Raw genomic sequence first — 18604 nt, 5'->3', positions numbered from 1 at the left:
AGCCCCACTTCCAGGGCGTGCTGGTAGCAAATTTCCCACAGCCCACAGGGAGCAAACGATCCCAGGTGTGATGTATCACCAGGAGAGGCTGAGATGAGAGTAAGGGTTCACGCGTGTGCCCGGACCGAGGTTAATGATGGGATTAGAGCTAGGGTTAGATGCAGGGAAAGAGTGAGAGTTATAATTAGGGATAAAGCTAACAGGTGATCATTACTCGTCATGTAACATGATACAAAGGGTCAGAAGAGGAACTGATTCAGGGTTACAATTTGGACTTCGCAGACAACAGGAGCACTAAATGGTGCTGAGGGGGACTCAATAAAGTGGACCGGCCGCCTAATGTAAGCAATTGTGCACAAATATTGTACGATGACTAGCGTTGCCGGTGCTTTTTTCTTAAAGAGTCAGTTCTTGGCACCCATTCCCTACTTGACTCAGCCTAATCTTCAAGAATATTTGTCAAGAACTAAAAAAAATCCAGAAAAGGTTTAACCTCCCCGTCGGGGAATTGAACTCCCGCGTGACAGGCGGGGATACTGACCACTATACTAACGAGGAGACGTGAGGGCATGAAATGAACAGCTGCTGATGTCTGCACAGCATCCAGCGACCACCTAGCTGGCCTAGGGGGTCTCATTTTCCCCCATCAAACGGCTTGCCCGATCTAAGGCTAATTTCTTTCTTTTTATCGGCACCAGGCTTAAAACTCAGTTTAAGGCGATAGTTCCGGGCTATGTTTGACTCCAGAGTTGAATCTGTCATCCCGCATTTCCTCAGCAAATCAAGCTACCCATCTCAAGTCTCATGAGCTGAGGACGGCAAAGTCCCTGTGGGCTTAGGACAGTCAAAGAAACCCCTGGGCTGCATGCTAAGCCCCTTTTCGGCTTCACTTTCCGAATCCTGCCCTAGCTTGCGATTAGTTTTTTTCTTACTTCTTGCCCCCATCTCCCACCTTGCCTCATGGTCTCCCCTCCTCTGCGCACCTGACAGTTTGCCTGCCCTTCCACTGCCTGTCTCCAGACTTTCCAAGGAGAAAAGGCAAAGCACTAAAGCGGGCCGGGCAACGGGTCAAGTTCCGCTTTCGGCGACTAGCAGGGAGGTAGCGTGGCCGAGCGGTCTAAGGCGCTGGATTAAGGCTCCAGTCTCTTCGGAGGCGTGGGTTCAAATCCCACCGCTGCCACTTTTCCTGGCCTTGCATTTTAAAGAAGAACGTAACGTTGACCTCTTCCTTCATTAGTGCCACCTCTGTCGCAATGAGCAAGCGGATGGTATGCCACACCCTGCAGGAAAAAGGTTTCGCTTCTGACGTCTTGCTTTTCTGGACATCCAGTCTCAAGTTTCCCATCTGGAACGGCGCTCCCTGCTGCTTTGTGAAGGCTTGCTGCAAGAGCCTTCGAAACCCAGGAGCTCTTGCGTTGAGCTGTGACGCGTCCTGGGAAGACCTCCCGTTGCAGCGGAATGAGCCCCACTTCCAGGGCGTGCTGGTAGCAAATTTCCCACAGCCCACAGGGAGCAAACGATCCCAGGTGTGATGTATCACCAGGAGAGGCTGAGATGAGAGTAAGGGTTCACGCGTGTGCCCGGACCGAGGTTAATGATGGGATTAGAGGTAGGGTTAGATGCAGGGAAAGAGTGAGAGTTATAATTAGGGATAAAGCTAACAGGTGATCATTACTCGTCATGTAACATGATACAAAGGGTCAGAAGAGGAACTGATTCAGGGTTACAATTTGGACTTCGCAGACAACAGGAGCACTAAATGGTGCTGAGGGGGACTCAATAAAGTGGACCGGCCGCCTAATGTAAGCAATTGTGCACAAATATTGTACGATGACTAGCGTTGCCGGTGCTTTTTTCTTAAAGAGTCAGTTCTTGGCACCCATTCCCTACTTGACTCAGCCTAATCTTCAAGAATATTTGTCAAGAACTAAAAAAAATCCAGAAAAGGTTTAACCTCCCCGTCGGGAATACAGGCGGGGATACTGACCACTATACTAACGAGGAGACGTGAGGGCATGAAATGAACAGCTGCTGATGTCTGCACAGCATCCAGCGACCACCTAGCTGGCCTAGGGGGTCTCATTTTCCCCCGTCAAACGGCTTGCCCGATCTAAGGCTAATTTCTTTCTTTTTATCGGCACCAGGCTTAAAACTCAGTTTAAGGCGATAGTTCTGGGCTATGTTTGACTCCAGAGTTGAATCTGTCATCCCGCATTTCCTCAGCAAATCAAGCTACCCATCTCAAGTCTCATGAGCTGAGGACGGCAAAGTCCCTGTGGGCTTAGGACAGTCAAAGAAACCCCTGGGCTGCATGCTAAGCCCCTTTTCGGCTTCACTTTCCGAATCCTGCCCTAGCTTGCGATTAGTTTTTTTCTCACTTCTTGCCCCCATCTCCCACCTTGCCTCATGGTCTCCCCTCCTCTGCGCACCTGACAGTTTGCCTGCCCTTCCACTGCCTGTCTCCAGACTTTCCAAGGAGAAAAGGCAAAGCACTAAAGCGGGCCGGGCAACGGGTCAAGTTCCGCTTTCGGCGACTAGCAGGGAGGTAGCGTGGCCGAGCGGTCTAAGGCGCTGGATTAAGGCTCCAGTCTCTTCGGAGGCGTGGGTTCAAATCCCACCGCTGCCACTTTTCCTGGCCTTGCATTTTAAAGAAGAACGTAACGTTGACCTCTTCCTTCATTAGTGCCACCTCTGTCGCAATGAGCAAGCGGATGGTATGCCACACCCTGCAGGAAAAAGGTTTCGCTTCTGACGTCTTGCTTTTCTGGACATCCAGTCTCAAGTTTCCCATCTGGAACGGCGCTCCCTGCTGCTTTGTGAAGGCTTGCTGCAAGAGCCTTCGAAACCCAGGAGCTCTTGCGTTGAGCTGTGACGCGTCCTGGGAAGACCTCCCGTTGCAGCGGAATGAGCCCCACTTCCAGGGCGTGCTGGTAGCAAATTTCCCACAGCCCACAGGGAGCAAACGATCCCAGGTGTGATGTATCACCAGGAGAGGCTGAGATGAGAGTAAGGGTTCACGCGTGTGCCCGGACCGAGGTTAATGATGGGATTAGAGCTAGGGTTAGATGCAGGGAAAGAGTGAGAGTTATAATTAGGGATAAAGCTAACAGGTGATCATTACTCGTCATGTAACATGATACAAAGGGTCAGAAGAGGAACTGATTCAGGGTTACAATTTGGACTTCGCAGACAACAGGAGCACTAAATGGTGCTGAGGGGGACTCAATAAAGTGGACCGGCCGCCTAATGTAAGCAATTGTGCACAAATATTGTACGATGACTAGCGTTGCCGGTGCTTTTTTCTTAAAGAGTCAGTTCTTGGCACCCATTCCCTACTTGACTCAGCCTAATCTTCAAGAATATTTGTCAAGAACTAAAAAAAATCCAGAAAAGGTTTAACCTCCCCGTCGGGAATTGAACCCCGGTCTCCCGCGTGACAGGCGGGGATACTGACCACTATACTAACGAGGAGACGTGAGGGCATGAAATGAACAGCTGCTGATGTCTGCACAGCATCCAGCGACCACCTAGCTGGCCTAGGGGGTCTCATTTTCCCCCGTCAAACGGCTTGCCCGATCTAAGGCTAATTTCTTTCTTTTTATCGGCACCAGGCTTAAAACTCAGTTTAAGGCGATAGTTCCGGGCTATGTTTGACTCCAGAGTTGAATCTGTCATCCCGCATTTCCTCAGCAAATCAAGCTACCCATCTCAAGTCTCATGAGCTGAGGACGGCAAAGTCCCTGTGGGCTTAGGACAGTCAAAGAAACCCCTGGGCTGCATGCTAAGCCCCTTTTCGGCTTCACTTTCCGAATCCTGCCCTAGCTTGCGATTAGTTTTTTTCTCACTTCTTGCCCCCATCTCCCACCTTGCCTCATGGTCTCCCCTCCTCTGCGCACCTGACAGTTTGCCTGCCCTTCCACTGCCTGTCTCCAGACTTTCCAAGGAGAAAAGGCAAAGCACTAAAGCGGGCCGGGCAACGGGTCAAGTTCCGCTTTCGGCGACTAGCAGGGAGGTAGCGTGGCCGAGCGGTCTAAGGCGCTGGATTAAGGCTCCAGTCTCTTCGGAGGCGTGGGTTCAAATCCCACCGCTGCCACTTTTCCTGGCCTTGCATTTTAAAGAAGAACGTAACGTTGACCTCTTCCTTCATTAGTGCCACCTCTGTCGCAATGAGCAAGCGGATGGTATGCCACACCCTGCAGGAAAAAGGTTTCGCTTCTGACGTCTTGCTTTTCTGGACATCCAGTCTCAAGTTTCCCATCTGGAACGGCGCTCCCTGCTGCTTTGTGAAGGCTTGCTGCAAGAGCCTTCGAAACCCAGGAGCTCTTGCGTTGAGCTGTGACGCGTCCTGGGAAGACCTCCCGTTGCAGCGGAATGAGCCCCACTTCCAGGGCGTGCTGGTAGCAAATTTCCCACAGCCCACAGGGAGCAAACGATCCCAGGTGTGATGTATCACCAGGAGAGGCTGAGATGAGAGTAAGGGTTCACGCGTGTGCCCGGACCGAGGTTAATGATGGGATTAGAGCTAGGGTTAGATGCAGGGAAAGAGTGAGAGTTATAATTAGGGATAAAGCTAACAGGTGATCATTACTCGTCATGTAACATGATACAAAGGGTCAGAAGAGGAACTGATTCAGGGTTACAATTTGGACTTCGCAGACAACAGGAGCACTAAATGGTGCTGAGGGGGACTCAATAAAGTGGACCGGCCGCCTAATGTAAGCAATTGTGCACAAATATTGTACGATGACTAGCGTTGCCGGTGCTTTTTTCTTAAAGAGTCAGTTCTTGGCACCCATTCCCTACTTGACTCAGCCTAATCTTCAAGAATATTTGTCAAGAACTAAAAAAAATCCAGAAAAGGTTTAACCTCCCCGTCGGGAATTGAACCCCGGTCTCCCGCGTGACAGGCGGGGATACTGACCACTATACTAACGAGGAGACGTGAGGGCATGAAATGAACAGCTGCTGATGTCTGCACAGCATCCAGCGACCACCTAGCTGGCCTAGGGGGTCTCATTTTCCCCCGTCAAACGGCTTGCCCGATCTAAGGCTAATTTCTTTCTTTTTATCGGCACCAGGCTTAAAACTCAGTTTAAGGCGATAGTTCCGGGCTATGTTTGACTCCAGAGTTGAATCTGTCATCCCGCATTTCCTCAGCAAATCAAGCTACCCATCTCAAGTCTCATGAGCTGAGGACGGCAAAGTCCCTGTGGGCTTAGGACAGTCAAAGAAACCCCTGGGCTGCATGCTAAGCCCCTTTTCGGCTTCACTTTCCGAATCCTGCCCTAGCTTGCGATTAGTTTTTTTCTCACTTCTTGCCCCCATCTCCCACCTTGCCTCATGGTCTCCCCTCCTCTGCGCACCTGACAGTTTGCCTGCCCTTCCACTGCCTGTCTCCAGACTTTCCAAGGAGAAAAGGCAAAGCACTAAAGCGGGCCGGGCAACGGGTCAAGTTCCGCTTTCGGCGACTAGCAGGGAGGTAGCGTGGCCGAGCGGTCTAAGGCGCTGGATTAAGGCTCCAGTCTCTTCGGAGGCGTGGGTTCAAATCCCACCGCTGCCACTTTTCCTGGCCTTGCATTTTAAAGAAGAACGTAACGTTGACCTCTTCCTTCATTAGTGCCACCTCTGTCGCAATGAGCAAGCGGATGGTATGCCACACCCTGCAGGAAAAAGGTTTCGCTTCTGACGTCTTGCTTTTCTGGACATCCAGTCTCAAGTTTCCCATCTGGAACGGCGCTCCCTGCTGCTTTGTGAAGGCTTGCTGCAAGAGCCTTCGAAACCCAGGAGCTCTTGCGTTGAGCTGTGACGCGTCCTGGGAAGACCTCCCGTTGCAGCGGAATGAGCCCCACTTCCAGGGCGTGCTGGTAGCAAATTTCCCACAGCCCACAGGGAGCAAACGATCCCAGGTGTGATGTATCACCAGGAGAGGCTGAGATGAGAGTAAGGGTTCACGCGTGTGCCCGGACCGAGGTTAATGATGGGATTAGAGCTAGGGTTAGATGCAGGGAAAGAGTGAGAGTTATAATTAGGGATAAAGCTAACAGGTGATCATTACTCGTCATGTAACATGATACAAAGGGTCAGAAGAGGAACTGATTCAGGGTTACAATTTGGACTTCGCAGACAACAGGAGCACTAAATGGTGCTGAGGGGGACTCAATAAAGTGGACCGGCCGCCTAATGTAAGCAATTGTGCACAAATATTGTACGATGACTAGCGTTGCCGGTGCTTTTTTCTTAAAGAGTCAGTTCTTGGCACCCATTCCCTACTTGACTCAGCCTAATCTTCAAGAATATTTGTCAAGAACTAAAAAAAATCCAGAAAAGGTTTAACCTCCCCGTCGGGGAATTGAACCCCGGTCTCCCGCGTGACAGGCGGGGATACTGACCACTATACTAACGAGGAGACGTGAGGGCATGAAATGAACAGCTGCTGATGTCTGCACAGCATCCAGCGACCACCTAGCTGGCCTAGGGGGTCTCATTTTCCCCCGTCAAACGGCTTGCCCGATCTAAGGCTAATTTCTTTCTTTTTATCGGCACCAGGCTTAAAACTCAGTTTAAGGCGATAGTTCCGGGCTATGTTTGACTCCAGAGTTGAATCTGTCATCCCGCATTTCCTCAGCAAATCAAGCTACCCATCTCAAGTCTCATGAGCTGAGGACGGCAAAGTCCCTGTGGGCTTAGGACAGTCAAAGAAACCCCTGGGCTGCATGCTAAGCCCCTTTTCGGCTTCACTTTCCGAATCCTGCCCTAGCTTGCGATTAGTTTTTTTCTTACTTCTTGCCCCCATCTCCCACCTTGCCTCATGGTCTCCCCTCCTCTGCGCACCTGACAGTTTGCCTGCCCTTCCACTGCCTGTCTCCAGACTTTCCAAGGAGAAAAGGCAAAGCACTAAAGCGGGCCGGGCAACGGGTCAAGTTCCGCTTTCGGCGACTAGCAGGGAGGTAGCGTGGCCGAGCGGTCTAAGGCGCTGGATTAAGGCTCCAGTCTCTTCGGAGGCGTGGGTTCAAATCCCACCGCTGCCACTTTTCCTGGCCTTGCATTTTAAAGAAGAACGTAACGTTGACCTCTTCCTTCATTAGTGCCACCTCTGTCGCAATGAGCAAGCGGATGGTATGCCACACCCTGCAGGAAAAAGGTTTCGCTTCTGACGTCTTGCTTTTCTGGACATCCAGTCTCAAGTTTCCCATCTGGAACGGCGCTCCCTGCTGCTTTGTGAAGGCTTGCTGCAAGAGCCTTCGAAACCCAGGAGCTCTTGCGTTGAGCTGTGACGCGTCCTGGGAAGACCTCCCGTTGCAGCGGAATGAGCCCCACTTCCAGGGCGTGCTGGTAGCAAATTTCCCACAGCCCACAGGGAGCAAACGATCCCAGGTGTGATGTATCACCAGGAGAGGCTGAGATGAGAGTAAGGGTTCACGCGTGTGCCCGGACCGAGGTTAATGATGGGATTAGAGCTAGGGTTAGATGCAGGGAAAGAGTGAGAGTTATAATTAGGGATAAAGCTAACAGGTGATCATTACTCGTCATGTAACATGATACAAAGGGTCAGAAGAGGAACTGATTCAGGGTTACAATTTGGACTTCGCAGACAACAGGAGCACTAAATGGTGCTGAGGGGGACTCAATAAAGTGGACCGGCCGCCTAATGTAAGCAATTGTGCACAAATATTGTACGATGACTAGCGTTGCCGGTGCTTTTTTCTTAAAGAGTCAGTTCTTGGCACCCATTCCCTACTTGACTCAGCCTAATCTTCAAGAATATTTGTCAAGAACTAAAAAAAATCCAGAAAAGGTTTAACCTCCCCGTCGGGAATTGAACCCCGGTCTCCCGCGTGACAGGCGGGGATACTGACCACTATACTAACGAGGAGACGTGAGGGCATGAAATGAACAGCTGCTGATGTCTGCACAGCATCCAGCGACCACCTAGCTGGCCTAGGGGGTCTCATTTTCCCCCGTCAAACGGCTTGCCCGATCTAAGGCTAATTTCTTTCTTTTTATCGGCACCAGGCTTAAAACTCAGTTTAAGGCGATAGTTCCGGGCTATGTTTGACTCCAGAGTTGAATCTGTCATCCCGCATTTCCTCAGCAAATCAAGCTACCCATCTCAAGTCTCATGAGCTGAGGACGGCAAAGTCCCTGTGGGCTTAGGACAGTCAAAGAAACCCCTGGGCTGCATGCTAAGCCCCTTTTCGGCTTCACTTTCCGAATCCTGCCCTAGCTTGCGATTAGTTTTTTTCTCACTTCTTGCCCCCATCTCCCACCTTGCCTCATGGTCTCCCCTCCTCTGCGCACCTGACAGTTTGCCTGCCCTTCCACTGCCTGTCTCCAGACTTTCCAAGGAGAAAAGGCAAAGCACTAAAGCGGGCCGGGCAACGGGTCAAGTTCCGCTTTCGGCAACTAGCAGGGAGGTAGCGTGGCCGAGCGGTCTAAGGCGCTGGATTAAGGCTCCAGTCTCTTCGGAGGCGTGGGTTCAAATCCCACCGCTGCCACTTTTCCTGGCCTTGCATTTTAAAGAAGAACGTAACGTTGACCTCTTCCTTCATTAGTGCCACCTCTGTCGCAATGAGCAAGCGGATGGTATGCCACACCCTGCAGGAAAAAGGTTTCGCTTCTGACGTCTTGCTTTTCTGGACATCCAGTCTCAAGTTTCCCATCTGGAACGGCGCTCCCTGCTGCTTTGTGAAGGCTTGCTGCAAGAGCCTTCGAAACCCAGGAGCTCTTGCGTTGAGCTGTGACGCGTCCTGGGAAGACCTCCCGTTGCAGCGGAATGAGCCCCACTTCCAGGGCGTGCTGGTAGCAAATTTCCCACAGCCCACAGGGAGCAAACGATCCCAGGTGTGATGTATCACCAGGAGAGGCTGAGATGAGAGTAAGGGTTCACGCGTGTGCCCGGACCGAGGTTAATGATGGGATTAGAGCTAGGGTTAGATGCAGGGAAAGAGTGAGAGTTATAATTAGGGATAAAGCTAACAGGTGATCATTACTCGTCATGTAACATGATACAAAGGGTCAGAAGAGGAACTGATTCAGGGTTACAATTTGGACTTCGCAGACAACAGGAGCACTAAATGGTGCTGAGGGGGACTCAATAAAGTGGACCGGCCGCCTAATGTAAGCAATTGTGCACAAATATTGTACGATGACTAGCGTTGCCGGTGCTTTTTTCTTAAAGAGTCAGTTCTTGGCACCCATTCCCTACTTGACTCAGCCTAATCTTCAAGAATATTTGTCAAGAACTAAAAAAAATCCAGAAAAGGTTTAACCTCCCCGTCGGGGAATTGAACTCCCGCGTGACAGGCGGGGATACTGACCACTATACTAACGAGGAGACGTGAGGGCATGAAATGAACAGCTGCTGATGTCTGCACAGCATCCAGCGACCACCTAGCTGGCCTAGGGGGTCTCATTTTCCCCCATCAAACGGCTTGCCCGATCTAAGGCTAATTTCTTTCTTTTTATCGGCACCAGGCTTAAAACTCAGTTTAAGGCGATAGTTCCGGGCTATGTTTGACTCCAGAGTTGAATCTGTCATCCCGCATTTCCTCAGCAAATCAAGCTACCCATCTCAAGTCTCATGAGCTGAGGACGGCAAAGTCCCTGTGGGCTTAGGACAGTCAAAGAAACCCCTGGGCTGCATGCTAAGCCCCTTTTCGGCTTCACTTTCCGAATCCTGCCCTAGCTTGCGATTAGTTTTTTTCTTACTTCTTGCCCCCATCTCCCACCTTGCCTCATGGTCTCCCCTCCTCTGCGCACCTGACAGTTTGCCTGCCCTTCCACTGCCTGTCTCCAGACTTTCCAAGGAGAAAAGGCAAAGCACTAAAGCGGGCCGGGCAACGGGTCAAGTTCCGCTTTCGGCGACTAGCAGGGAGGTAGCGTGGCCGAGCGGTCTAAGGCGCTGGATTAAGGCTCCAGTCTCTTCGGAGGCGTGGGTTCAAATCCCACCGCTGCCACTTTTCCTGGCCTTGCATTTTAAAGAAGAACGTAACGTTGACCTCTTCCTTCATTAGTGCCACCTCTGTCGCAATGAGCAAGCGGATGGTATGCCACACCCTGCAGGAAAAAGGTTTCGCTTCTGACGTCTTGCTTTTCTGGACATCCAGTCTCAAGTTTCCCATCTGGAACGGCGCTCCCTGCTGCTTTGTGAAGGCTTGCTGCAAGAGCCTTCGAAACCCAGGAGCTCTTGCGTTGAGCTGTGACGCGTCCTGGGAAGACCTCCCGTTGCAGCGGAATGAGCCCCACTTCCAGGGCGTGCTGGTAGCAAATTTCCCACAGCCCACAGGGAGCAAACGATCCCAGGTGTGATGTATCACCAGGAGAGGCTGAGATGAGAGTAAGGGTTCACGCGTGTGCCCGGACCGAGGTTAATGATGGGATTAGAGCTAGGGTTAGATGCAGGGAAAGAGTGAGAGTTATAATTAGGGATAAAGCTAACAGGTGATCATTACTCGTCATGTAACATGATACAAAGGGTCAGAAGAGGAACTGATTCAGGGTTACAATTTGGACTTCGCAGACAACAGGAGCACTAAATGGTGCTGAGGGGGACTCAATAAAGTGGACCGGCCGCCTAATGTAAGCAATTGTGCACAAATATTGTACGATGACTAGCGTTGCCGGTGCTTTTTTCTTAAAGAGTCAGTTCTTGGCACCCATTCCCTACTTGACTCAGCCTAATCTTCAAGAATATTTGTCAAGAACTAAAAAAAATCCAGAAAAGGTTTAACCTCCCCGTCGGGAATACAGGCGGGGATACTGACCACTATACTAACGAGGAGACGTGAGGGCATGAAATGAACAGCTGCTGATGTCTGCACAGCATCCAGCGACCACCTAGCTGGCCTAGGGGGTCTCATTTTCCCCCGTCAAACGGCTTGCCCGATCTAAGGCTAATTTCTTTCTTTTTATCGGCACCAGGCTTAAAACTCAGTTTAAGGCGATAGTTCTGGGCTATGTTTGACTCCAGAGTTGAATCTGTCATCCCGCATTTCCTCAGCAAATCAAGCTACCCATCTCAAGTCTCATGAGCTGAGGACGGCAAAGTCCCTGTGGGCTTAGGACAGTCAAAGAAACCCCTGGGCTGCATGCTAAGCCCCTTTTCGGCTTCACTTTCCGAATCCTGCCCTAGCTTGCGATTAGTTTTTTTCTCACTTCTTGCCCCCATCTCCCACCTTGCCTCATGGTCTCCCCTCCTCTGCGCACCTGACAGTTTGCCTGCCCTTCCACTGCCTGTCTCCAGACTTTCCAAGGAGAAAAGGCAAAGCACTAAAGCGGGCCGGGCAACGGGTCAAGTTCCGCTTTCGGCGACTAGCAGGGAGGTAGCGTGGCCGAGCGGTCTAAGGCGCTGGATTAAGGCTCCAGTCTCTTCGGAGGCGTGGGTTCAAATCCCACCGCTGCCACTTTTCCTGGCCTTGCATTTTAAAGAAGAACGTAACGTTGACCTCTTCCTTCATTAGTGCCACCTCTGTCGCAATGAGCAAGCGGATGGTATGCCACACCCTGCAGGAAAAAGGTTTCGCTTCTGACGTCTTGCTTTTCTGGACATCCAGTCTCAAGTTTCCCATCTGGAACGGCGCTCCCTGCTGCTTTGTGAAGGCTTGCTGCAAGAGCCTTCGAAACCCAGGAGCTCTTGCGTTGAGCTGTGACGCGTCCTGGGAAGACCTCCCGTTGCAGCGGAATGAGCCCCACTTCCAGGGCGTGCTGGTAGCAAATTTCCCACAGCCCACAGGGAGCAAACGATCCCAGGTGTGATGTATCACCAGGAGAGGCTGAGATGAGAGTAAGGGTTCACGCGTGTGCCCGGACCGAGGTTAATGATGGGATTAGAGCTAGGGTTAGATGCAGGGAAAGAGTGAGAGTTATAATTAGGGATAAAGCTAACAGGTGATCATTACTCGTCATGTAACATGATACAAAGGGTCAGAAGAGGAACTGATTCAGGGTTACAATTTGGACTTCGCAGACAACAGGAGCACTAAATGGTGCTGAGGGGGACTCAATAAAGTGGACCGGCCGCCTAATGTAAGCAATTGTGCACAAATATTGTACGATGACTAGCGTTGCCGGTGCTTTTTTCTTAAAGAGTCAGTTCTTGGCACCCATTCCCTACTTGACTCAGCCTAATCTTCAAGAATATTTGTCAAGAACTAAAAAAAATCCAGAAAAGGTTTAACCTCCCCGTCGGGAATTGAACCCCGGTCTCCCGCGTGACAGGCGGGGATACTGACCACTATACTAACGAGGAGACGTGAGGGCATGAAATGAACAGCTGCTGATGTCTGCACAGCATCCAGCGACCACCTAGCTGGCCTAGGGGGTCTCATTTTCCCCCGTCAAACGGCTTGCCCGATCTAAGGCTAATTTCTTTCTTTTTATCGGCACCAGGCTTAAAACTCAGTTTAAGGCGATAGTTCCGGGCTATGTTTGACTCCAGAGTTGAATCTGTCATCCCGCATTTCCTCAGCAAATCAAGCTACCCATCTCAAGTCTCATGAGCTGAGGACGGCAAAGTCCCTGTGGGCTTAGGACAGTCAAAGAAACCCCTGGGCTGCATGCTAAGCCCCTTTTCGGCTTCACTTTCCGAATCCTGCCCTAGCTTGCGATTAGTTTTTTTCTCACTTCTTGCCCCCATCTCCCACCTTGCCTCATGGTCTCCCCTCCTCTGCGCACCTGACAGTTTGCCTGCCCTTCCACTGCCTGTCTCCAGACTTTCCAAGGAGAAAAGGCAAAGCACTAAAGCGGGCCGGGCAACGGGTCAAGTTCCGCTTTCGGCGACTAGCAGGGAGGTAGCGTGGCCGAGCGGTCTAAGGCGCTGGATTAAGGCTCCAGTCTCTTCGGAGGCGTGGGTTCAAATCCCACCGCTGCCACTTTTCCTGGCCTTGCATTTTAAAGAAGAACGTAACGTTGACCTCTTCCTTCATTAGTGCCACCTCTGTCGCAATGAGCAAGCGGATGGTATGCCACACCCTGCAGGAAAAAGGTTTCGCTTCTGACGTCTTGCTTTTCTGGACATCCAGTCTCAAGTTTCCCATCTGGAACGGCGCTCCCTGCTGCTTTGTGAAGGCTTGCTGCAAGAGCCTTCGAAACCCAGGAGCTCTTGCGTTGAGCTGTGACGCGTCCTGGGAAGACCTCCCGTTGCAGCGGAATGAGCCCCACTTCCAGGGCGTGCTGGTAGCAAATTTCCCACAGCCCACAGGGAGCAAACGATCCCAGGTGTGATGTATCACCAGGAGAGGCTGAGATGAGAGTAAGGGTTCACGCGTGTGCCCGGACCGAGGTTAATGATGGGATTAGAGCTAGGGTTAGATGCAGGGAAAGAGTGAGAGTTATAATTAGGGATAAAGCTAACAGGTGATCATTACTCGTCATGTAACATGATACAAAGGGTCAGAAGAGGAACTGATTCAGGGTTACAATTTGGACTTCGCAGACAACAGGAGCACTAAATGGTGCTGAGGGGGACTCAATAAAGTGGACCGGCCGCCTAATGTAAGCAATTGTGCACAAATATTGTACGATGACTAGCGTTGCCGGTGCTTTTTTCTTAAAGAGTCAGTTCTTGGCACCCATTCCCTACTTGACTCAGCCTAATCTTCAAGAATATTTGTCAAGAACTAAAAAAAATCCAGAAAAGGTTTAACCTCCCCGTCGGGAATTGAACCCCGGTCTCCCGCGTGACAGGCGGGGATACTGACCACTATACTAACGAGGAGACGTGAGGGCATGAAATGAACAGCTGCTGATGTCTGCACAGCATCCAGCGACCACCTAGCTGGCCTAGGGGGTCTCATTTTCCCCCGTCAAACGGCTTGCCCGATCTAAGGCTAATTTCTTTCTTTTTATCGGCACCAGGCTTAAAACTCAGTTTAAGGCGATAGTTCCGGGCTATGTTTGACTCCAGAGTTGAATCTGTCATCCCGCATTTCCTCAGCAAATCAAGCTACCCATCTCAAGTCTCATGAGCTGAGGACGGCAAAGTCCCTGTGGGCTTAGGACAGTCAAAGAAACCCCTGGGCTGCATGCTAAGCCCCTTTTCGGCTTCACTTTCCGAATCCTGCCCTAGCTTGCGATTAGTTTTTTTCTCACTTCTTGCCCCCATCTCCCACCTTGCCTCATGGTCTCCCCTCCTCTGCGCACCTGACAGTTTGCCTGCCCTTCCACTGCCTGTCTCCAGACTTTCCAAGGAGAAAAGGCAAAGCACTAAAGCGGGCCGGGCAACGGGTCAAGTTCCGCTTTCGGCGACTAGCAGGGAGGTAGCGTGGCCGAGCGGTCTAAGGCGCTGGATTAAGGCTCCAGTCTCTTCGGAGGCGTGGGTTCAAATCCCACCGCTGCCACTTTTCCTGGCCTTGCATTTTAAAGAAGAACGTAACGTTGACCTCTTCCTTCATTAGTGCCACCTCTGTCGCAATGAGCAAGCGGATGGTATGCCACACCCTGCAGGAAAAAGGTTTCGCTTCTGACGTCTTGCTTTTCTGGACATCCAGTCTCAAGTTTCCCATCTGGAACGGCGCTCCCTGCTGCTTTGTGAAGGCTTGCTGCAAGAGCCTTCGAAACCCAGGAGCTCTTGCGTTGAGCTGTGACGCGTCCTGGGAAGACCTCCCGTTGCAGCGGAATGAGCCCCACTTCCAGGGCGTGCTGGTAGCAAATTTCCCACAGCCCACAGGGAGCAAACGATCCCAGGTGTGATGTATCACCAGGAGAGGCTGAGATGAGAGTAAGGGTTCACGCGTGTGCCCGGACCGAGGTTAATGATGGGATTAGAGCTAGGGTTAGATGCAGGGAAAGAGTGAGAGTTATAATTAGGGATAAAGCTAACAGGTGATCATTACTCGTCATGTAACATGATACAAAGGGTCAGAAGAGGAACTGATTCAGGGTTACAATTTGGACTTCGCAGACAACAGGAGCACTAAATGGTGCTGAGGGGGACTCAATAAAGTGGACCGGCCGCCTAATGTAAGCAATTGTGCACAAATATTGTACGATGACTAGCGTTGCCGGTGCTTTTTTCTTAAAGAGTCAGTTCTTGGCACCCATTCCCTACTTGACTCAGCCTAATCTTCAAGAATATTTGTCAAGAACTAAAAAAAATCCAGAAAAGGTTTAACCTCCCCGTCGGGGAATTGAACCCCGGTCTCCCGCGTGACAGGCGGGGATACTGACCACTATACTAACGAGGAGACGTGAGGGCATGAAATGAACAGCTGCTGATGTCTGCACAGCATCCAGCGACCACCTAGCTGGCCTAGGGGGTCTCATTTTCCCCCGTCAAACGGCTTGCCCGATCTAAGGCTAATTTCTTTCTTTTTATCGGCACCAGGCTTAAAACTCAGTTTAAGGCGATAGTTCCGGGCTATGTTTGACTCCAGAGTTGAATCTGTCATCCCGCATTTCCTCAGCAAATCAAGCTACCCATCTCAAGTCTCATGAGCTGAGGACGGCAAAGTCCCTGTGGGCTTAGGACAGTCAAAGAAACCCCTGGGCTGCATGCTAAGCCCCTTTTCGGCTTCACTTTCCGAATCCTGCCCTAGCTTGCGATTAGTTTTTTTCTTACTTCTTGCCCCCATCTCCCACCTTGCCTCATGGTCTCCCCTCCTCTGCGCACCTGACAGTTTGCCTGCCCTTCCACTGCCTGTCTCCAGACTTTCCAAGGAGAAAAGGCAAAGCACTAAAGCGGGCCGGGCAACGGGTCAAGTTCCGCTTTCGGCGACTAGCAGGGAGGTAGCGTGGCCGAGCGGTCTAAGGCGCTGGATTAAGGCTCCAGTCTCTTCGGAGGCGTGGGTTCAAATCCCACCGCTGCCACTTTTCCTGGCCTTGCATTTTAAAGAAGAACGTAACGTTGACCTCTTCCTTCATTAGTGCCACCTCTGTCGCAATGAGCAAGCGGATGGTATGCCACACCCTGCAGGAAAAAGGTTTCGCTTCTGACGTCTTGCTTTTCTGGACATCCAGTCTCAAGTTTCCCATCTGGAACGGCGCTCCCTGCTGCTTTGTGAAGGCTTGCTGCAAGAGCCTTCGAAACCCAGGAGCTCTTGCGTTGAGCTGTGACGCGTCCTGGGAAGACCTCCCGTTGCAGCGGAATGAGCCCCACTTCCAGGGCGTGCTGGTAGCAAATTTCCCACAGCCCACAGGGAGCAAACGATCCCAGGTGTGATGTATCACCAGGAGAGGCTGAGATGAGAGTAAGGGTTCACGCGTGTGCCCGGACCGAGGTTAATGATGGGATTAGAGCTAGGGTTAGATGCAGGGAAAGAGTGAGAGTTATAATTAGGGATAAAGCTAACAGGTGATCATTACTCGTCATGTAACATGATACAAAGGGTCAGAAGAGGAACTGATTCAGGGTTACAATTTGGACTTCGCAGACAACAGGAGCACTAAATGGTGCTGAGGGGGACTCAATAAAGTGGACCGGCCGCCTAATGTAAGCAATTGTGCACAAATATTGTACGATGACTAGCGTTGCCGGTGCTTTTTTCTTAAAGAGTCAGTTCTTGGCACCCATTCCCTACTTGACTCAGCCTAATCTTCAAGAATATTTGTCAAGAACTAAAAAAAATCCAGAAAAGGTTTAACCTCCCCGTCGGGAATTGAACCCCGGTCTCCCGCGTGACAGGCGGGGATACTGACCACTATACTAACGAGGAGACGTGAGGGCATGAAATGAACAGCTGCTGATGTCTGCACAGCATCCAGCGACCACCTAGCTGGCCTAGGGGGTCTCATTTTCCCCCGTCAAACGGCTTGCCCGATCTAAGGCTAATTTCTTTCTTTTTATCGGCACCAGGCTTAAAACTCAGTTTAAGGCGATAGTTCCGGGCTATGTTTGACTCCAGAGTTGAATCTGTCATCCCGCATTTCCTCAGCAAATCAAGCTACCCATCTCAAGTCTCATGAGCTGAGGACGGCAAAGTCCCTGTGGGCTTAGGACAGTCAAAGAAACCCCTGGGCTGCATGCTAAGCCCCTTTTCGGCTTCACTTTCCGAATCCTGCCCTAGCTTGCGATTAGTTTTTTTCTCACTTCTTGCCCCCATCTCCCACCTTGCCTCATGGTCTCCCCTCCTCTGCGCACCTGACAGTTTGCCTGCCCTTCCACTGCCTGTCTCCAGACTTTCCAAGGAGAAAAGGCAAAGCACTAAAGCGGGCCGGGCAACGGGTCAAGTTCCGCTTTCGGCAACTAGCAGGGAGGTAGCGTGGCCGAGCGGTCTAAGGCGCTGGATTAAGGCTCCAGTCTCTTCGGAGGCGTGGGTTCAAATCCCACCGCTGCCACTTTTCCTGGCCTTGCATTTTAAAGAAGAACGTAACGTTGACCTCTTCCTTCATTAGTGCCACCTCTGTCGCAATGAGCAAGCGGATGGTATGCCACACCCTGCAGGAAAAAGGTTTCGCTTCTGACGTCTTGCTTTTCTGGACATCCAGTCTCAAGTTTCCCATCTGGAACGGCGCTCCCTGCTGCTTTGTGAAGGCTTGCTGCAAGAGCCTTCGAAACCCAGGAGCTCTTGCGTTGAGCTGTGACGCGTCCTGGGAAGACCTCCCGTTGCAGCGGAATGAGCCCCACTTCCAGGGCGTGCTGGTAGCAAATTTCCCACAGCCCACAGGGAGCAAACGATCCCAGGTGTGATGTATCACCAGGAGAGGCTGAGATGAGAGTAAGGGTTCACGCGTGTGCCCGGACCGAGGTTAATGATGGGATTAGAGCTAGGGTTAGATGCAGGGAAAGAGTGAGAGTTATAATTAGGGATAAAGCTAACAGGTGATCATTACTCGTCATGTAACATGATACAAAGGGTCAGAAGAGGAACTGATTCAGGGTTACAATTTGGACTTCGCAGACAACAGGAGCACTAAATGGTGCTGAGGGGGACTCAATAAAGTGGACCGGCCGCCTAATGTAAGCAATTGTGCACAAATATTGTACGATGACTAGCGTTGCCGGTGCTTTTTTCTTAAAGAGTCAGTTCTTGGCACCCATTCCCTACTTGACTCAGCCTAATCTTCAAGAATATTTGTCAAGAACTAAAAAAAATCCAGAAAAGGTTTAACCTCCCCGTCGGGGAATTGAACTCCCGCGTGACAGGCGGGGATACTGACCACTATACTAACGAGGAGACGTGAGGGCATGAAATGAACAGCTGCTGATGTCTGCACAGCATCCAGCGACCACCTAGCTGGCCTAGGGGGTCTCATTTTCCCCCATCAAACGGCTTGCCCGATCTAAGGCTAATTTCTTTCTTTTTATCGGCACCAGGCTTAAAACTCAGTTTAAGGCGATAGTTCCGGGCTATGTTTGACTCCAGAGTTGAATCTGTCATCCCGCATTTCCTCAGCAAATCAAGCTACCCATCTCAAGTCTCATGAGCTGAGGACGGCAAAGTCCCTGTGGGCTTAGGACAGTCAAAGAAACCCCTGGGCTGCATGCTAAGCCCCTTTTCGGCTTCACTTTCCGAATCCTGCCCTAGCTTGCGATTAGTTTTTTTCTTACTTCTTGCCCCCATCTCCCACCTTGCCTCATGGTCTCCCCTCCTCTGCGCACCTGACAGTTTGCCTGCCCTTCCACTGCCTGTCTCCAGACTTTCCAAGGAGAAAAGGCAAAGCACTAAAG

The 18604-nt window shown here is 51.2% G+C and overlaps 2 non-coding genes across 2 annotated transcripts; both read right to left on the bottom strand.

The window, feature by feature from the left end:
* Positions 1-6334: 6334 nt before the first annotated feature.
* Positions 6335-6406, bottom strand: TRNAD-GUC (transfer RNA aspartic acid (anticodon GUC)). The gene has a single exon. It is a non-coding gene; the product is annotated as a tRNA-Asp (tRNA).
* Positions 6407-15110: 8704 nt separating this feature from the next.
* Positions 15111-15182, bottom strand: TRNAD-GUC (transfer RNA aspartic acid (anticodon GUC)). The gene has a single exon. It is a non-coding gene; the product is annotated as a tRNA-Asp (tRNA).
* Between the last annotated feature and the right edge of the window lie 3422 nt (positions 15183-18604).

Source organism: Ambystoma mexicanum, chromosome 1p (genome assembly GCF_040938575.1).
Source record: "Ambystoma mexicanum isolate Mex_15411 chromosome 1p, UKY_AmexF1_1, whole genome shotgun sequence".
Classification (NCBI taxonomy): Eukaryota; Metazoa; Chordata; class Amphibia; order Caudata; family Ambystomatidae; genus Ambystoma; species Ambystoma mexicanum.
The sequence above is the reverse complement of the archived record's forward strand: the minus strand, read 5'-3'. Positions and strand labels throughout refer to the sequence as shown.